This window comes from Rhinatrema bivittatum, chromosome 10 (assembly GCF_901001135.1).
Source record: "Rhinatrema bivittatum chromosome 10, aRhiBiv1.1, whole genome shotgun sequence".
NCBI lineage: Eukaryota > Metazoa > Chordata > Amphibia > Gymnophiona > Rhinatrematidae > Rhinatrema > Rhinatrema bivittatum.
The window spans coordinates 52244641-52263473 of NC_042624.1; the positions used below are offsets into that span (position 1 = coordinate 52244641).

Below are 18833 nucleotides of genomic sequence, written 5' to 3' on the forward strand. Positions count from 1 at the left end.
AGTCGATATCATAGAGTCAGTCCTACACATAGACAGGGCAGAAACAAAGAAGACAGAACCCGAGAACAACGGAGGTCAAGAACGAAGAATAGAGAAGATTCTCTAGCAGCAACGAGTACTCTGATAGTGAGGAGACCTGTTGCAAAGGCAACACTATGGAGCGAGGCCTGAGCTTAAATACACTGAAGAGTTTGATGTCATCATCCGGGGCTGTGGCCAGGTTCCCACCATGGGCCCTTCATAAGGATCAGAGATGCGCGCTCCTAGGGAGGGGTGTGGCATGGGTAGTGGCGTCTTTCCGCAGACCACACGGAAAGGCCTGACGAGCAATGGCATCTTGAGCTACAGTACTGGGGACCAAGGCAGAGCCGGAGGCACTAGGGGGCGGCATGAGGCCAGAGCCAGTGGCCCATTGCAGCTAGCGAGGAGGAACCAGGAGCTGGAGTCTGTGTGAGAAGGTGAGGGGACTGCGCCGCGGGTCTGCCACGGACGACATGTGTAACACAGGGTTTTAAGGGATGGGAATAACTGGGAGGAGTGAAGTCTATTAAACGGGAGGGGGGTTGTGGGATCTTCTCTTAACTGGGCAAACTGAGGATGAACTGGTAAAACTGGAAATGGTGTTGGTGTGTGTCCCTTTTAAAATTCCCTGATTTACATAGCTGAAGCAGCATTTGTAAGCACTTGAGTGCACCCACTTAAAATTTTGGACACATGTACGTGTGGTCAGGCTATTTTATAACTTGCGCGCATATACTCGCACAAGTTATAAAATAGCTGCATCCTTGGGCGCGGTGCAATGAATGTGTGCACATGTGCGCCCGCGCACCAGTTTGAAAGTTACCTTCTATGTATGTTACATCAGGGCTAAGTGCACCCTAGCAAATTGTTGACTTTTGTTGTACTGTAGGAAACTCATTGCATCAACAGAACTGGCAAAATGCAATTTGAGATAAAGAAAATAAACTGTCTGATTCGCTAAAGCCCGGATTTTAAATGGCCCGCGCACGTAAAAACCAGGGTTTACACGCGTGGCTGGGCCTTGCGCGCGCCACGTGCATTTTAAAATGGGCCCGGCCATGCGGGTAAACCCCAGTACGTGCACAAGTGCCGGGCCTCTCTGAAGGAGCGGGTCAGGGCAGCATCATTCTAAGCTGTCCCAGGGAAGCGCACACCGGCAGCCAGCCGGTGTGCGCAGATTACCTCTGCTCCAGAGGAGCAATAAGTAATAAAACAAAAAAAAAGTAGGTTGATAGGAAGGGTTTAGGGGGTGTGGAGGAAAGAGGGAGGAAGGTTAGACAGGGGGGTAGGGAAGTTCCCTCCCAGTCCGCTCCTTAATTGGAATGGACTGGGAGGAAACTGGGGGAGGCTCGATTGCATCATCGCGCGTATTAATCCAAAATTCGCCCCCCTGCGTGTGCCGTCTGCACCTGCACATGCAGATTTTAAAATCCGGCGCACATGTGTGTATAGTCATCAGATTTTATAACATGCACACGCTGGCGCGTCCATGTGCACGCTCCAGGAAACGCACGCACATGGACGGCTGCATGCTACTTTTATAATTGACCTCTTAAGCTTTTTTTTCCATATCCCTAGGATGGGAGAAAATCCTTTGTAAATGTATTTATTTAGAAATCACTGATCCACAATTCTCAGCAAATTACAACAAACATACACAATAAAATACAATACTAACAAAACAATGTAATTATACAAGATGCAAAATATCATTAAAATGACAAAAACATAATAAAGCAAAAGAAACAATCACTGCTGGCTAACAAGCTTAAATCCTAACCGCAGACACGCATAGTGGAAAAGCATCAGGCCATAAATGTAGCAACACAGTATGGGGGAGCATGCTTCTTTATTATAGATATTGGGCCACGCTCAAGGTGTTATGTGAAATGGTTTATTTAATATGAGTAATGCATAATATGTCTCCTGTCAGTGATATATTTTTCCACAGTTTTTCATTTGGCTCAATTAGAGCAGATTTACCAGCAGAGAATGCAAATGCCATAAATCTATCGCAAACAGTTTGCTAAACCTAAAATCCATGCAGAAACAGCACAAATTCATCGTTATAAATGCTGGTAACATATAAGCCAATGGCTTGAAATCTTGTGATTTGATTGCTTCTAAAGCAATCTTAAATTAGTGATTAACTTGCCTATAGTCAAGGCCTGAGATATTAAATATGGTGGCTGTGTGAGCTGTTCCAGATTTTCCTGTGAGCTTAACTAGGCATACTTGAGCTTGTTTTGTATCAGGTGCAGTTGAATGTAAGCCCTCGGAAAATTATGCAGTGGATCAAAGATTTTCTTTCAGAAACAAGACCCCATGTGCACTGTAACATCTTACTAAAATAAAAATTTTAAACATTTCTGACACTTCTCTAAGGGAACATTGACTTATTGTACTATAGCCCTGGTTGTTGGAATTCTTAAAGCATTGGAACAATTTTATTTTTATATAACTTCGAGCCATGGGGCCAGGAGTGGGAAGGGGTTTCTCCCATTTATGATAGGAGGGGGTGAATACCTAGCAGCCTCATTCAGTAGGCAGAAGGGCTCTGACATCCCTCTTGCCCCCACCCTCTGTAAATGCTAAGCCTTCATTCCGGAGGGGGCTTAGGGGGTGTAGTGAAGGCACTCTGGGGGCAGCTGGTGGGGGTAGTTCACTGAGGGGTGGGGGATGGTGGTACTTGGGGGAAAGGTTGTGAATGCGCCCAGCGAAGGGGGAGACTGTGATTGTGCTGATGGAGGATGGGAAGGAAAGCTTCGATTTTGTGGGGAGGAAATCTCCCTACTAATAGCTCTTTCATTCCGGGCTGTTAGCATAAAGATTCCCTAAGGCAGGACTGTGTATTTTTTTTTTTTGGGGGGGGGGGGGGGGGGGCAGGTATAAAGTGTTTACTTAAGGTGGACCACATTTTGTCTGCAATTTTTAGCATAGGTTCACAAAAGTTTGTTGCATAGCATGTTACTTTTTTAATGATTTGCATGCTAAAAGATTTTTAGCACATGTTTTAGTTCACAGGCTCCAAAATGGTTTCTTTCAGGCCTGTCACTCCACCCACAGTCCTGAATATTTCCCAGCAATCTATTCCTAATATTATATAACATGGCAAAGACTGGGTTATTAATGTTGAGTGTCCAAGTCAAGAACTTTTCAGTTTTCCTCAGTTATTACAGTATTTTACTAAAGTACAAGATAGTTTTGTCGGAGAATAATGTGAACAAATGAATTGCACATTATATTTTCTAAAGCACCATCTTAGCACAAGATTATGCTACCTCACTTTTAAGCCTTCCTTGATTCAGTCTGTATTAATTCCTTGTCCTCAATCTCCTGGGCAACTATTTTGAGCCATCAATATATAGAAATCAGGTTTTGGGACCCGCTATTTGAGAATTTATCTTGCTCCACCTTAGAATATTGGCCTCAGTCAACCTCTGCAGCCTTCACCAGTTTCAAAATCTGAGCCTTAATCCTCTGTAGGGATTTACCCAGGTGTCTATTACAGCCTGTAATCTGTGATACAGCTTCCAATATTCACGTTGCGGAAAGGTTAAGCCCCCAGTCTTTGTTCCTGAGTGAAAAAGTCCACAAGGTGTTAGTGCGTGCAGGGAGGAGATTGAAACAAGCAACAGCTTCAATCAAGTCCTAAGCCTGTGTATCTGCCACAGAAGAATCTCCGTGATGAGAGGAGGTCTGAGCTGAGAAGGGAGCAAATCAAGTTTTTAACTCTTGCACAGCCACAGGGCCCATTTCCCCTACAGTATTTTAAATAGAGAACTGTTTCCTTCCCATTTAGAATAAATACTCATTTCAAGGTCACTGACCCAGCCATCTCCAGTATAGGTTTTTGACTTGCAACTGGCTGCAAATCACCAAAGAGGTTTTATCCAGCCTGACTTTCAATTCCGTTCTAATGCATTTCTGGCATTTGTGCTCTTTGCTCGTTTCTAATATGGAAACTGGTTGATGGGGTAAGTTTAAAGGAGGAGAAAATCTTCCTTTGCTGTGTGTGTGTGTGTGTGTGCATGTGCGTGTGAGTGTGTGTGTGTGTGTGTGAGTGTGTGTGTGTGTGTGTGTGTGTGCGCGTGTGTGTGCGTGTGTGTGCGTGTGCGTGTGTGTGTGTGTGCGTGCATGTGCAGTTCATAGCAAGGAACGAACCAAAAATCACTGCTGGACCACTCAATCTCCAAGTTCAGAGTTTTCTGTGAAGGTGGTAAAGTTCATTATCAGCAATAACGCGTCATTTAATACATTTTCTTAACTCTCTTCATCCCTCTGTTGGTTTTGTTACTGCTTTTCCTCTGACTTTTTTTTTTTTATAACTATATCTTTATTTTTTTCATGTTAATGCAATGAAAAAATAAGAAATATACATTTACTGCAAACATAATCATATAATATATAAAGAAAAACAATCAGTGCTGTCATGTATCATACAACAAATAATAAGAAGAGTGTACTACAGGAAAAGATGAAACATCAAAACAAGAATATAATAAGACAAGAAGTACTTCAAACTAATACAATTCTAGCCTAAGTTGATTCACCTAAAAGCTAAGGGGTAGGTTTTAAAAGAAGTGCGCGCATGTCCATGCGTGTGCACAGTTCCCGGAGCACGCACATGGATGCGCCAATTTTTTAACACGCGTGCGCATGTTATAAAATCCATTGGCCGCGCGCGAAGGGGGGTGAATTTTAACATATTACATGCAGCGACTCAATCGGGCCTCCCCCAGTTCCCTCCCAGTCAATTAAGGAGTGGCCTGGAAGGGAACTTCCCTACCCCCCTGCCTAACCTTCCTTCCCTTTCCCCTTTCCACCCTGACCCCTACCCCCTACCTAACTATAAAAATTGTTTTTATTTTTTTACTTACTGCTCCTTCAGAGCAGAATCAACTTGCGCACGCAAGCCAGCAGCCGGCACGCGCTTCCCCGGGACAGCGGCTAATGGGTGCTGTCCTGGCCAGCCTCCAGCCCGCCCCCTTTTTCAGGGCCTGACACTCGTGCGCATATCGGCAGTTGCGCACGTGGCCGGGACCGTTTGAAAATGCACGCGGCAGGCGCAGGGCCCAGCCACGCACATAACTGCCGATATTTGTGCACGTGGCCCTTTTAAAATCCGGCCTTAAACTACTAACTCCCACTCTGCATTTTTATTTAGTATAAAAGTGTCGGAGTGAGTGGGGTCTAGGAAAAGAAACTTATTAGACTGATAGGAAATAAGACATCTACAGTGAAATTTCAAAAAGAAAGAGGCTCCTAGAGCCAAGCTTTACTTTTCAAATAAAGGAAATGTCTCCTATGAACTCGAGTAGTGTGGGAGACATCGGGAAATACATAGACTTTCTGCCCACACAAAAAAAAACACCTTGTTTCTAAAATATTTAGAGAAAACTAATTCAGCGCAGAAAGATACAATTAGCGTAGACCGGTTAGTTATTATATCAAGCAATTCTTCCGAAAATGTAGTAATACCAGGACTACACACTGGAATTTTATTTCTACCCTGATCTATATTATCCAAATTCATATGACTAGATAAAGATGGCAAGTTCTCTTCTTGAAAGGCTAAATTTGCTTTTAAGAATTTGTTAAGCATTTCAACAGCTGACATTAACCTGGTACAAGGAAAATTAACAAAACGTAGAGTTCTAGCTCTAAGTAAATTTTCTAATAATTCAACTTCATTATGCACGGACAAATTATCTTTAATGTGAGCTGGCTCTGCATTTGTAACAAAGAGACTTGAGAATTCAGAGTGGCTACAGACTTTTTTTTTTTTTAAACCTTTTTATTTCTGTCGTGATTACATTTTTGGTGCTAAAATTGTAGGCACCTTTTATTATGGTCATCCCTTCTGGTTTTAAATGCGCCCTTGAAGTTCTTTCCTGTCTGTTTATGCTTTAGCTTAATTACATTAAAGGGATTAAATGGGCTCATGTAAAGGATGCTTTATTCTGCCAGAAGGCAAAAAATGGTCAGAGGAAAACTACTTGAAAATGCAGAGAACCAAAAGGAGCCTGACAGGGAGTTTTTGTGGGTTTGGAAAAAAAAAAAATAAAATAAAAGGTTGCCATCATCTGCATGGGACCTGTGCAAGTCGCGTGAACCTCCATGAAATGCATCACAGCTGACTGAGTGTATTGAGGCGGAATAAAATGAGCACAGAATTTAATATGCTAATTTACAGCTCTCTCGGCCACTGCCAGTGGTAAATTCCTTGTTTGAACACACTATCCTTTCCTACTAATTATGAGAAAAGTGTTTCCAACCATTCCTTCTTAATTATGCATACATCTTTTAATTTTGTAAATGTTGGCAACAGAGTGCGCCTGTTTTCTCTTTATGTTCTGAAACGATCAACTGAACTGGAAATCACTTAGGCTTAGAGGACTCAAATTAAGATCTTTATGTAAGGCCGCCTACCGGTCAGAAAATAATTACTTATAAGTCACTATTACCTAAGCCTGCAAGGAATAGCAGTGAATATTATGTGCCTTGACAAGCAGGGAAACTTGCTGTTCCCCGTATTAGTGCTTTTAGAACGGCAGGCTGCTGCAGTTGAAATGTTTAATGAATCTTCTCATTTTACCTGTGATTGTTTTCCTATCGATTTACTAGTTTGTGCGAATAATGTTCAGATTTGAAACGAATGAAATATGCATGCAGCATATTTTTCTCCTCTGTGTACAGAGGAGAATATACCTGTGTATTGGCTTTATGCTTAACATTTTCACAAAACAGTGTTTTTCTCTCTCTCTCTCTCCCCCTCTCTCTCTCTCTCTCCCTCTCTCTCTCTCTCTCTATATATATATGTATTTTTTTTTTAATCAGGACACACTGAAATAGATTTTTTGGTTCTAATTTTCTCTTGATGGCACTGGTACCCTCGTCAGTTATTTTAATGGTCATCAAATCGTTAATCTCTTCAAAGACCGTTCAGTGGTATGAAATAAAACAGAACACTTCAATTGATTTTTAGTGTATCTGTAGTCATTTGGTGAAGATTCTAATTTGGAATGACTTGCTTAGGTATTGATTTCAATAAAGTGTTTTGCTGCTGAAATGTCTACTGAGGTGAAGGACGAGGGCCTTCATTCTGGTCACTGTCCCAATATGTTCCCCGTGGTTTATTGCGACAGCTCTTTAATCTGCTCTCTTGCTGTTCCCCATTACATTTTGTGCACAGAGAATGGAAGATAAAGAATGCAAAAATGCTTGAGCTTGGTCATGACATCTGATTCTGCCCTGGTGAAATGGATTTTCTTGATATTAATACTGAAAATACTAGCAGATTCGCTTTTGTTTTTCACTGTAGGCTCACAAATGATGCAGCTGGGTTGAAGATCCTGGTAATGCAGGTGTCCCGATGTCAAAATATTCTAAAGTAACATTTTTCATCATATAATATCAGGATGATGTAATTTCTATAACTGAAATCTATGAACTCTTGTTTCATTTTGTTTTGAAAATGAAAAAAAAGAAAACCAAGCACAATTATTTTTGTTTCGTTTTGTTTTCACCCTAGAAGATAGACCCTCCCCCAGCTCTTCATCTATGCCACTGTCACAAAAGTCCATTCTTCTTCTTTAAAAAAAATAATAAAATAAATCCCCCCCCTCCTCCTCCCTCCCCCCCCCCCCAACTGTCTTACCACATCCACTGTGTGAAACAGTGTAAGAGCATCCAAAGGTGCCAGTTTCATCCGCTCTGCCAGCACCATTTTGCGATAAACATTGAAAATGGCTCCGGCCTTGAAGCTGCTGGTGCCATTCCAGCAGAGTCACCACTGGGGTTTACTCCTGCCACGTTTCACGATAGAGATGACGTAAAGAGCTCATGGGGGTACTGGGGAGAGGGGCCTGCAGGTGGTATTCTGTCTGTCTGTTTGTTTTCACAGCAGGGCCCAGATCAAGCTGAAAGACGGCTTGTTAGTCTGAATTTATTTTATATGGAATGTTTTTTGACTTCAACGCTGGTATCACGTAGCAACACTATGGTGATAAGAGAAAGTCTCTTTGTCTGAGAGAGTATTCATCTGCGGCGAAGGCATAATCAATTTGATATCTTCCACATTGGTCTAATCAAGTCCAGGATAAATAAATTGCCCCTGAGGCAGCTCTGTGCAAGGGAGCGAAACTCGGCCAGAGTCGGGCATTTTAATAAAGGGCTTGTTTTCATCCGATTCCCATTGTCGTCACTGTCCCTAGTAACTCAGGCATTTTGTTGCTGTGTATACCGATGCATGCCTTATCCTATATTTAGGAACAAAATTTTGCTTTTCTTCATTTGCTTGTGCCCTTAAGAAGCTTCTGATTAATTTAATTAAGATCCTATGCGCTAAAACTCATGTTAAATATATATTTTTTACATGTTATTAAAAAATATTGCTTTGCCTGTCAAACAGTTTAAAAAAATTAATATACATGCAAAAGGACCATTTAATGGCCAACACACTAAGGGCCAGATTCATTAAGGCTTTTCTCCTGTTTTTGGCAAAACCCTTAGGCGGTAACTTTCACATGGACATGCTGATTTTATAACATGCGCATGTTTATGCATGCATGTTATAAGATCAGTTACAGTACTGAGCCGTGCCCTGGTCCCTCCACTCACCTCGGGGCCGGGCCGGCCCGCTGTAGCTCCGTTCTCGCCGGCAGGCCTCGTTGGGGTCTCTCCCGTCGCGCTCCCTCCTCGAGAGAGATGCCGCCATTCCAGCGCGGCTTGCCCCGCCCCCTAGGCGTGCGCATGCACAGGAGCTCCAGTTTTAAAGGGGCCAGTGCGGGAACAGGCAGGACAGCCTCCAGATGACATCAGACGCTGCAGGGGTATTTAAATCCTGCAGCTAGACCTGGGTTTTTGCCTTGCAATGAGGTTCACTCTGGTAAAAGTTGCTAGTTGCTGCTTCGGATCCTTCGGCTTCTGACTTCGGCTTCTGACTCCTGGCTTTTGACTCTGGCTTTCGTCCACAGTCTTCTGATCCAGCTTTGTTCTTTGGCTTCTGACTTCGGCTTCTGACTCCTGGCTTTTGACTCCGGCTTTCTTCCACAGACTTCTGATCCAGCTTCGTCCTTTGGCTTCTGACTTCGGCTTCTGACTCCTGGCTTTTTTTTTTTTTTTTAATTATTTATTTATTGGATTTTCAAATAACTAATATACAGAACAAGTTCGTTCAGAAATTAAACACCAGGGAAAAGTAATGAAAATTTGCTTATATGCAGAAAAAAAAAAAACTACAAAGAAAACATTAAACAATTTTACCCAGTGTTAAAAAAAAATTATAAGAAATTGTGGATCCAAGATGTAGATCAAGCAGTTAATTTAGGCAGTAACAACAAATATAATTACAGATTGCTTCAAAATTAACTAGTGTCTCTAATTTATGCCTTCAAACCTTGGAACTAAGCAGAGTGGGAGTCGAGGTACATTCTCAGTTGTTCTGGTTCTCTGAAAATATAACTTGAGTTCTGATAGATTAGCAAGCAATGACATGGGTATCTGAGGATATACTTTGCACCTCGGGCAATAACTTCTTCCCTCATAGCAATGAATTTTTTCCTTTTTATTTGGGTATTTTTCGTTATGTCAGGGAAAATCTTTAATGGGTATCCATAAAATTTTAAATGCTGGTTACGGAAAAAAGTTTTCAAAATCAAATCTCTATCAGCAGATGTTGCAAACTGAATAAAAAGAGTAGCTCTTTCCTCCACCGTCAAATCATGCGATTTTTCTAAGATATCCGTTAGATCATACGAGGGATTCTCCTTTTGATCTGAAGTCTTCTCTTTATCTCTCTGAGGCAAATAATAAATTCTAATGATCTTTGGAATCTCTTGCTCTGAAATTTTGAGCAAATTCTGAACATAACTTTTGAATAATTCTCGATGAGATAATAGCCTTAATTTAGGAAAATTCAATATTCTTATATTGTTTCTCCTTAGATGGTTCTCTAGATTTTCCATTTTTACCATCTGTATACTTTCAGATTTTATCAGGTTCCCCTGAATTTTTTCTACCTCTGCCATTTTTTGCTCAAATCCCTTAACAGAGTTCTCTAAGTTTCCCACTCTTCCTTCTGTGTCTTGGTGTTTCTCAATGCTTTCTTTTACCATTATAGTCAATTGCATAATAGATTTTTCCATAGAAGTGATAGCTTTCATAATCTCAGTTAGTGTGATATTATTTGGATTAAATTCAGTAGCTCCACAAACAACTTGGATTCCCTCGGCACCCTTTCTCTTGTCCAAAGGCTCACCTTTCTCCTCAGCTCGCTTCCATGCTGGGTCTGGTCGGTCCCTGGAGTCAGCCATACTCTGACTCACCGAAGGAGACAAACTTACGTCGCTCCTTCTCTGGGCAACGGCCCCCTCAGCAGTTCTTTCTTGTAGCGAGATGGATGAACTCTGCTCGGAAATCTTTCCTCCGAGCGGTGGATCTGGCTTTGGAGGCGCACCCGGGCTTAATGATATCTCTAGAGCCAGGGGGCTCGGCGTCTGCTCTCCGTCGATACCTCCAGCGGCTCCCTCAGGGTGATCACACACTAGTCCGGCGAAAGCTTCCTCGATTCGGAGCTGTCTAGAGGAGGTAATAGGTGTTGATGTAATTTCTTTAATTTTTGCTTTCCGTTTCGTGTGGGGCATCTTGCCGTCGAAACGGGTATAAGATCAAAATGTTCCAGGAAGAAAGTTTGAGATTTCGCTCCGGAGCTCGGCGTTCAGCCGTTCATTTCTCCGCGGCCATCTTGGATCCACTGACTCCTGGCTTTTGACTCCGGCTTCCGTCCACAGACATCTGATCCAGCTTTGTCCTTTGGCTTCTGATTTCAGCTTCTGGCTTTTGACTCTGGCTTCCGTCCACAGACTTCTGATCCAGCTTTGTCCTTTGGCTTCTGACTTCGGCTCCGTCCAGGAGGCCTTGCCTAAGTCCAAGCGGCTCGGGTCCTCACAAGCTCCTCTCAGGGGGACTGCGGGCTTCCAGTGGTGAACCAGTTGGCCTCCTGGCTCCAGCTCTTCATCTCCATTCCCTGGATACCGCCTCGCAGGAAACCACTCATAAGTTCAAGCAGCCTGGGTCCTCAAGGGCTCCTCCTGGGGGGACCTCGGGTCTCCAGTGGTGAAGATCTCTTGGTCTCCTGTCTGTGCCGCCTCCCGGCTTCGACACCCACTGGGTACCTCCTCAGTGAGACACCAACTGTCCTAGCCAGCCCAAGGGTCCACGAATCCAACAGTTTGCAAGGCCATGGACCCGGCGGACACCACGGGCTTGAAAGCCATTCCCAGAATTGCACAGCGGTTGCAACAACAGCAAATCTGCATTGACTCCCTGATGACGACCGTGCAGAGACTAGCCGATCGGATAGATGGAGCCTCTGCATTCATTTCTCTGGTACCAGTAGCCCTGGTCGATCTCAGACCAGCCATGCCCACAGAACTGCCAGCACCTTCACGATACTCTGGGGAAGCGAAGCTCTGCCGCGGATTCCTCAATCAGTGTTACATCCGATTCAAACTACTGCCAGCCCAGTTTCCTATGGATCGGAAAAAAACAGCTATATTATTTCATTGTTGGACGGGAAACCCCTGGCGTGGGCCTCCCCACTATGGGAGCATCAGGACCCCCGCCTTGCGAATCTGGAACAGTTTGTCGCAGTCTTCCGATATATCTTCGATGAGCCCTCTCGCAGGTCCACTGCTGCCTCTGAGTTACTTCAGCTATGCCAAGGCAACCAATCCCTAGCCGAGAATGTGGTGGAATTCCATACCCTGGCAGCCAAGCTAGACTGGAGGGATGACAGCCTCCATGGCATATTCCTTGAAGGTATCTCTTCGAGACTCCAAGATGAGCTATCGGCAAGAGATCTCCCAGATGACCTGAACAGCCTGATCAATCTGGCTGGACGGGTGGACCACCGTATCCAACGCCGTTTTCAGGAGGGGAGGTCCGGTCATAAACCCAGTAACTCTGGGCCTACATTTCCCTGACCGGTATCCTCCTCCTCTGCCTCTCCCAGAAACCAAGACATAGAGCCTATGCAGTTAGGTCGAGGTCCCATCTTGCAGGAGGAGAGAAGACGATGCTGTGCCTTTATTGCGATGGCATGGGGCACTACCTAGCCCGATGTGGTGAGCAGGTGGGAAACACCAGAACCTAGGGATCAAAGGGGAGCTGACCCTAGGTAATACATGTTCTGCCTCCTCATGTACTGTACCGGTTACCCTCGTCTACCATGGGGGTACGTTTGATATGCCGACTTTGGTCGACTCCGGAGCCGGAAGGAATTTCATTCTCGCAAACCTCATCCAGCAGTTGCAGATTGGGGTCGAACCCTGAATTCCTCCTATGCGGGTATCTTTGATTCACGGTACTCTCCTTCTGGGGAGCATTACTACCTGCACCAAGCCCTTGGTCCTTCATACCGGCATCCTGCACAAGGAAGAGATCTCATTCCTTATACTGGAGAAGTCCATGCATCCTATCATCTTGGGCTTACCCTGGCTACAGAAACATTCCCCAGTCCTACGATGGGATAACCTTCAGATCTCAGCTTGGGGCCTGTCCTGTTTTGACTCCTGCCTGACTAATATTCTTCATCCCAGTGTGCCTCTCATGACCACACCCATGGCACTCCCACCACAGTACCAAGACTATGAAGATGTATTTTCTAAGGAGAAAGCTGAACTCCTTCCGGAGCACCGGCCCTTTGACTGTGCTATAAATCTGATTCTGGGTACTACGCCTCCTAGGGGACGGGTCCACCCCTTGTCCCTTCCAGAGACTTGAGCCATGTCCTTATACATTCAGGAGAATTTGGACAGGGGCTTCATTTGGCCTTCTAATACCGCCGGGGCCGGTTTCTTCTTTGTGGCCAAAAAGGATGGGTCACTCCGACCCTGCATTGATTACTGTGACCTCAACACAATCACACTGTGGGATAGATATCCGTTGCCTTTGATCCCTGAGCTGTTAGATCGTCTGCAAAAAGCTAAGATCTTCACCAAGCTGGACCTTCAGGGTGCATATAATTTGGTATGGATACGACCCGGCGACGAATGGAAGAGCGCATTCAATACCAGAGACGGGCACTATGAATATTTGGCTTAGGTAATGCCCCTGCGGTCTTCCAGAACCTTATGAATGAGGTCTTAAGGGATATGCCACACACCTCGGTCATAGTGTACCTTGATGACGTCTTGATCTATTCGAAGGATTTACCTACACACCGCATACAAGTGCGCCGAGTACTACCGAAACTCCGCGATAATCGCCTCTTCGCCGAGCTAGAGAAGTGCCAGATGAGCAGGAATCCTTACCCTTCCTTGGCTATATAGTTTCATCCACGGGCTTCTATATGGACCCCGATAAGGTGGTGGCCATTCGAGATTGGCCACAACTGGTAGGGGTTAAAGCTCTACAATGCTTCCTGGGCTTTGCCAATTTCTATCGTCAGTTCATACCCCACTACTCTCGAATGGTGGCCCTGCTCATGGCCCTTACCAGGAAGGGTGCCGATATGAAGAGTTGGTCCCCAACGGCAATAAGTGCCTTCCAGAATCTGAAGGAAGCCTTTCTTCTTGATGTCTGTCTTCACCACCTGGATCTGCAGCGCCAGTTCATCGTGGAGGTGGACGCCTCGGACCTTGCAGTAGGGGCTGTCCTGAGACAGTTATCCACTAAAGGCAAACTTCTACCCTGTTCCTATTACTCTTGAAAATTCTCCCCGGCGGAGAAAAACTACGGTATTGACGATAAAGAGCTCCTGGCTATCAAGCTCGCGCTAGAGGAGTGGCGGCAATGGCTGGAGGGGGCCCGATACCCCGTGATCGTTTATAAGGATCATAAAAACCTGGAATCTTTGTGCCGGGCCCAACGCCTGAATTCTCGACAAGCGCGATGGTCGGTCTTCTTTAGCAGATTTAATTTCCTCCTCCGATACAGGCCAGCCTCCAAGAATATTAGGGCAGATGCCCTCTCACGCATGGCTGAAACTGATGATAACCCGGACCCGCCCCGATATACCATCGATCCAGCCAATGTCCTCCTTGCAGCATCTGAGGTGGTTCCTATGAGTAACACGGTCGTACCCGCTCGCCTGCGCAAGAAGGTGTTGTCATGGGCTCATGACTCCTTGACCGCAGGACATTTGGGGGTTGCTCGGACCTTTGACCTGCTGACCGAATATTACTGGTGGCCTCAGGTCAGGAGAGGTGTTTGTCTCTATGTTAGCTCCTGTCCGACCTGTGCTCGACAGAAGTCGCCGCCTGGTTGGCCCTGGGGGCTCCTTCAAACATTGCCTATCCCCACCGAGCCTTGGACCCATTTGTCGACCGACTTCATCGTAGATTTGCCTTGGTCTGAAGGGAAAACTGTGATATGGATCACGATTGAAAGGTTTTTGAAGATGGCCCACTTCGTTCCCCTCTCTAAGTTACCAACGGCACCTGAACTCGCTAGACTGTTCGCCCTGCACATCTTCCGTCTACACGGACTTCCCCTCCATATTGCCTCCAACCAGGGCTCACAATTCACAGCGAAATATTGGAGGGCACTCTACAGAATATTTGGGGTCCAGTTGGACTTCACGACCACCTTTCATCCCCAAGGTAATGGCCAAGCGGTGCACACAAACCAGACTCTGAAAGCCTTCCTCCGAGCCTTCATGGGAGATCTACAAGACGATTGGGTGGCTCTACTCCCATGGGCGGAATTCTCCTACAATCATCCTTGACATTCGGCCTCTGGTAGACCACCCTTCCAGGTGGTATATGGGAGACGCCTCCGACCTCCCTTGCCTTTAACATTGGCGGTCCCATCACCTGCCGTGCAGCTCACAGCCCAGCAACTACGCAGCCTCTGGAGCTCTACTCGGGAGAAACTACAACAAACCGCAATCATGGCGAAGAAGGACGCGGACCATCTGTGATGTCCCGCCCCAGCATTCCTTCCCAGGGACAAGGTATGGTTAAGTACCAAACATCTTCGCCTGCAGGTTCCATCCATGCGCTTGGCTCCAAGGTACATTGGCCCGTTCCCCATCACGGAACAGGTAGGTGCTGTCTCCTACCGACTCCGCCTTCCCGCTATGCTCCGAGTGCATAACATTTTTCACATCTCGTTGCTCAAACCATTGGTCATGTCCGTCTTCCATAACAATATTCCTGAATCTGATGCTCCCGCAGCCCAGGAGGATATGGTCTACCAAGTAAAGGACGTTCTGGATGTACGGTTCCACCACCGCAGGTGGGAGTACCTCCTTTCATGGGAGGGCTACGGTCCCAAAGAGAACATGTGGGAACCAGCCTCTAACATCCTGGACAAGGGCCTTCTCCGCCAGTTCCACTTGGATCATCCGGCAAAACCAAAACCTCGGGGAAGGGGGCGTAAGAGGGGTGGTACTGTTACGGTACCGGGCCATGCCCCGGTCCCTCCACTCACCTCAGGGCCAGCCCAGCCCGCTGTCACTCCATTCTCGCTGGCAGACCCCGTCTCCTCAAGGGAGATGCCGCCGTTCTGTCGCGGCTGGCCCCGCCCCCTAGGCACGTGCGCAGGAGCTCCAGTTTTAAAGGGGCCAGCGCAGGAACAGGCAGGACAGCCTCCAGATGATGTCAGATGCTGCAGGGGTATTTAAATCCTGCAGCTAGGCCTGAGTCTTTGCCTTGCAATGAGGTTCACTGTGGTAAGTGTTGCAAGTTGCTGCTTCGGATCCTACGGCTTCTGACTTCGGCTTCTGACTCCTGGCTTTTGACTTTGGCTTTCATCCACAGACTTCTGATCCAGCTTTGTCCTTTGGCTTCTGACATCGGCTCCGTCCAGGAGGCCTCGCCTAAGTCCAAGTGGCTCGGATCCTCACAAGCTCCTCTTGGGGAGACCGTGGGCTTCCAGTTGTGAAGTTCCAGTTGGTCTCCTGGCTCCAGTTCTTCTCCTCCATTCCCTGGATACCGCCTCGCAGGAGACCACTCGTAAGTCCAAGCAGCCCGGGTCCTCACGGGCTCCTTCTGGGGGGACCTCAGGTCTCCAGTGGTGAAGATCTCTTGGTCTCCTGTCTGGCCGCCTCCCGGCTTCGACACCCACTGGGTACCTCCTCAGTGAGCCACCAACTGTCCTAGCTGGCCCAAGGGTTCACGAATCCAACACTATCCATGCGTACATGCATGCATGATTTTATATTGACATGCACATGTGAATGTGAATGCCATCTTAAGTGTGTAAGTGGGGGGGGGGGGATTTTAGTAGATGCGCTCGGTGATGCCAATATCCATTTCCCCAAGCCTTCCCAGTTTACCCAGTTAAAGTTTAGGGCTTCCATATTCCCCTAGCCAGCCTGGCTTTCTTTTCCTCTACCTACTCCTAGCCTTAAAACCCTGCTGACTAGGCAAGATTTCTTATTTTTTCTACTTACATGCCATCCATAGCTGAAGTAAAGATATTCAGACAGAGTCCCCAGCATGTGCTTGTGCGCATAAGAGTTACATGCTGGTGTCATTGGGAAAATCTGGAACCCCCATTCCCCACCCAGACCATGCCAATTCCCTGCCCCTTGTCTGCGAAACATTTTTTCTCCCTGTACTGGGAAATACGCGCATGGCCGAGGGCCTTTTAAAATCTGCATGGTCCGCGCAGGTCTGAATCACACACGTATCTCTCATTTTGCCACTCACAAGCCTTTGAAAATCTACCTCTTAGTGATTCAGGTACTAAATATGTTAGTACACATGCTAAATAATAATTTCAATAAAATGGGAATACTATTAGCATGCATGTTAACCCATAAAACTAGCTTCTGAGTGCTTCTAGTACTAAATAATATGAGGTCATGACAAAAAAAAGGTTGGAAAACGGGCACTCAATTTTGCCGGCATCCATGTTCCGAACCCATGGCTGTCAGCGGGTTCGACAACCGACGCTGGTAAAATTAAGCATCTGCTGTCAAACCCGCTGACAGCTGCCGCTTCTGCCAATAGGGAGGTGCTAGGGACGCGCTAGTGCAAAATTGCGCGCCCAGGAGAGGGGCCTCGGAGCGCCGGCAATCCTGCGCAGTTTACTGTATCGGCCTGTATGAGCACTAGGAGAGAAGGACCCCAGGATATGAACACATACTTTACCCCATTTATGAGCACCATGTAGTGGGGCAGCAACAGAATGCTGACATCTGCTGATGCTGAAGCTTCAGAATGCCTGCAGTCAGGATTGGACAGATTAACCTCACCAATGATAGCAATGACCATTTCCGTACACCAGCAAATATAGATCAGTCAACTGACAACACCATTATATGCCTCATCCCCCAAAGTTATTTCTCTTTTCTGTGTTATCCACTCTGCCCATGTCATGTAGGCGTGACCATCTCAGAGTGCCTTGGACCAGAGCTGAAAAGGTTGCAGAGGAAGATCTAAGCTTTGGCGGGAAGAGGATGCCTCCTAACTATCCCTTATTCTTCCCTCTTGATGCCTTCTGTGAGGGACCTATCCCTTGCCTACTGCAGCTTGGCCTCTGCTTTGACACCTGTCTTTCAGACTATGGGAACTATTGGAGACCATACTGTGAATTGTTTGTGCACAATCTTGGCAATGTCAAAGAACTTGAAGGATAGCCCTTTATTTCAATTTATAACAGCATTATGACTCACACAAGAGTCAAATCATGCAAACACAAGATCAAACACAGGAAAGACCAGGCAGACACCTCCTTGGGGGAGTATTTTTCAGAACTAGACCACTGCTTCAATGACCTTATGATCAAGATAATAAAAAAAATTGTGAAACAATCCAGGAAAGTAAGACTATTGAAGTCAAAATGATCAGACACTTTAGCCAGGTAAATATGGATTTATCTGGCTAAGTTGTTAGCTGGATAGTTTGTGGGTGGAATATGGTGTTCCAGGGAAGACCTACTTATCTGGCTAACTTAATCAGACAAATAGTGATATTCAAACTTATCTGGTTAAGTTAACTGGATAAATTAGACCTGCTCAATAGCAGGTCTAAAGTTAGCTGGATAAGAGATATCTGGCTAACTAACAAATTATTTAATGATATTCAGAAGCATAGCCGTGCTGCATAATATCCCTTGTAAGTTAGCTGGATAAGTCTTATCCAGCTAACGTACAAGGGATATTATGGGAGTGAATCAGGCAGTAAGTTAGCTGGATAAGTCTTATCCAGCTAACTTACTGCCTGATTCACTCCCATTCTGTATCTATGAATCAGGCCCTTACTTAGATGTTCATCTTTGAATAACTACCCCTTTGGAACTGAGAAAAAAAGGACCACAAAGATTTTGGTTTCTTATTACTTTATGAGCCATCACCTTCTGATCACTCATCAAGCCCCTCCCTCACCTTTCCTCTTCACTTATGGCAGCCATACTACTTTATATTTCCTGGTAATATCATCTTTTGCTCAATTCTGACCTGAAGAAAAGAATATTACTGGGATGAACAACTCCAATCCTCATGAGCCACAAAGAGACCTGGTATTCAGGATATCCACAATGAACATGTGTGAGATACAATGGAGACAGGGCGTGCAACTCTATTGCATGCATATTTCTAACCCCCTCTCTGGTGGCAGGGGCTACAGCAAAGTTCCAGGGCTGTCTTTTGTTTTTATTCTACTTTAACTGTTGTATTGTGAGAGACCTCTGTCACACTCAAGCACCAAACTTCAGCCCTGAGGGCTGGGGTTCTCCAGCAGTGAGGAGGCCTGAGCATACGGGGCCCTAAACGGTGGAGTAACTCTTTGCTCTTTTCTCACAGTTGCTCATAGTGGAGGGTGGGGGGAGGGGGTGATCGATCCAAAAAGGGCTCAGAG

General features: G+C 45.8%; 1 protein-coding gene across 3 annotated transcripts in view; it reads left to right on the top strand.

Annotated features, from left to right (window-relative positions):
* NTNG1 (netrin G1) overlaps nt 1-18833 on the top strand; it is a 512747-nt gene that overhangs the window by 179387 nt on the left and 314527 nt on the right. The window lies entirely within an intron of this gene.